Below are 2,681 nucleotides of genomic sequence, written 5' to 3'. Positions count from 1 at the left end.
TTCGATCAACAAGCGATTAAGTTGAAGTAATGTTTACACGGTCGATTAAGTTGAAAGTGACGTCAATTCAACTGAATCAAACGCAAATCGACTAAGTGTAAACGCCCCATAGTGATGTACTGATTTACTAATTAATATATTTTACAACGAGATTGGGTGCAGAATATAAAATCCGATTATTTTTGGAGTATATTAAGCAGAAGGGGTACAGAAGCATGTAAAAAACAAAATTTACAGGAGAAATGAATGATGCAAGTACTTAGACGTATCATAACGTAAACAAATCTATTGTAAGCTTACCTAAACTAATCTAGGCTAGTGTTTAGCTTAGTGCTCTAGGCTAGGTTTTTAACAGACTTGTTTGCGATATTCTATTCACATTGGTTTGGCTTAGATTAACAGCATTTAATTCAGACAGCATTGCCGAGAGAGCGCGAGCGAGTGAAGGCGGGTTAGACCCCCGCAGAGCGCATTCTCTTGTCTTCTTTAGTGTTGGCCCCCTATTACTACTAGCAGAAATAAGCGAAATTGTATCACTTTTTAGAAAGTTATGCTGGATCCCTAAACTAACATAAACTAATCTAAACTAACCTAATGTGAACGGACATCACCAAAATCGTAAGTTGTTTTTTAAAAGAAAAAAGCTGGACTCCTTCTGCTAAACGTAGGCCTCACTTTTTATAACCTTCACTGGAAGCAATTTGTTTATATTTCGTGGCATCGACTTGTGGTACCTTCGAAACCTGTCTGGTTTGTGTTAACTAAGAATAAGGTTACTATTATATCATACGTTACGGACAATATAGGTACTGATTAAGAATAGTCCGTCATAGAAATTGTAATTATAGATTAAAGTGAGTGTATGCATGTAAAGAGGAATGTAGTTATAGGATATTAAATTGCACAGTTGGACGAATTTTACACAACATGCAGGAAATCATATTTGATGTATACAAGTGTGATAATGTTAGTGTGGGACGATTACAGGATCTATACTACGGTTAACATGAATAAGTGCATATTAAATACATATGTATAACCTACTAATTGGCATTAATGCTGTATCGCCGGATCGAAAATCGAAAAAAAAAAAAAAGTATCAAAATGTACTGCATTTTGGTATATTTGGTTGGATTAGATTAAATTTCGTTGTTGTGTTACGTTAGTTCTGAGGCATTGAAACTAGTGCAAAAAAACTCAGCAACCTGTGCTAGGTGGCCACTAAAAAACACGAATACACTTACAGTCAGTATGGCGAAGCTGGCGGTTCCGCGTGGGATGCTCCGAAGGAAGCAGGCGCGTCAGTGACGGTGGGTATATGCATCTGCGTGGGTAGTGAAAGCATATGGGTTTTCACAGTCATACCAATTTCAATAGCACTTGTCACGGTTTGAAAAATCCCAGGTTTTTCTGAAAAACCCAACCCACCTGGGCTCATATGGTTTTTTTTCGTTTTTTTTTTCGAAATATTTCAATGCCTTTGAGGTAAAAGTGTTAAAATGTGACTTTTTATCAGTGTCACAACTTGCAGCAGTTTTTTATTCACTGCTGTTTTGAAAAATTGCTGTCATTTTGAAATTTTTCATTGGATCACCGAGAAAATCTATACAGTTAATTTAGAGTGTCTCCTGCTTCTACCCTGAGAATTTCAACTTATAAGACCGAAAATTTCGTTTTGTAGCGTGGATGCCCACTATTTTGAAAAATAAAATGGCCGCCGTTACGTTGGTATGCCGCCAAAATCTATACAAGAAATTTAGCGTATATCGTGCCTTGTAGCCTGAAAATTTAAACTTAGAAGACCGAAAGTTGTACCCTGTAGTGTGTGGTACAGGCAGATAAATGAAGAAATGTAGATCGTGTCGAGAAGGAACCTCAGTGACGTACGTCAAGTGTGAATACCAAATATATTAAGTTAAAACTAATATATCTGTCATGTTTTAAAATGTCGAATATGAAATAAATATTTCCCAGCGTAAAATAACTGATTTTATTGCCGAAGTTGACTTTCGATACTTTGTGCGTTCAATTACGGGGATTTCCCGAGCACTTCTTGCAAGACAGTTCTTTCCCGAAAGTTAATTTTAAAAAACAGATATAATTCATATTTTATAAAGTTATCTAAATGTTTTAAATCAAATTAAATATCTTCCAGCGTAAAATAATAAATTTTATTGTTGAAGTTTTCACTTCCGATGCTTTGTGCGTTCATGTACGGGAATTTCCCGAGCATTTCTTTCACAACGGATTTTTCCCGAAGATGTAGCTTTCTTTATTGTGTACTAAATCTTCCACTAGTATGGAAGTATGAGTTCAGCACTTGAAATAGTAAGCGTTTCGTAGTCGTCAGAGCTCCGAGCATTAAGCTTCTTAAATTTGACAAGAATTTTTACGCTATTACTGGTGTAGATTCTACAGAATGCTCATTTGAAGAGTAGCAACAGATGAACTTAACTAAGGTGTTGTTGTTGGAAAACCAGGTTTTACTGAAGAATAATAATTACTTGTGTGTCTATAATGATAATTATTTGTGTTTACCATCAAAGGTAAGAAGTAATTCTAATAGTTTTACTAATGTATTTACATATTTCCTGGTAGTACCGGCACCTATGCAGTGACGTAACTAGGGGAACAAACGGGGCTTGTTTCCCGGGTGCCTGATTGGGTAAAAATTTGGGGGG

The sequence above is a fragment of the Thermobia domestica genome, chromosome 8 (assembly GCF_964235325.1).
Source record: "Thermobia domestica chromosome 8, izTheDome1.hap1.1, whole genome shotgun sequence".
Lineage (NCBI taxonomy): Eukaryota > Metazoa > Arthropoda > Insecta > Zygentoma > Lepismatidae > Thermobia > Thermobia domestica.
Note: the sequence above shows the minus strand (reverse complement) of the source record.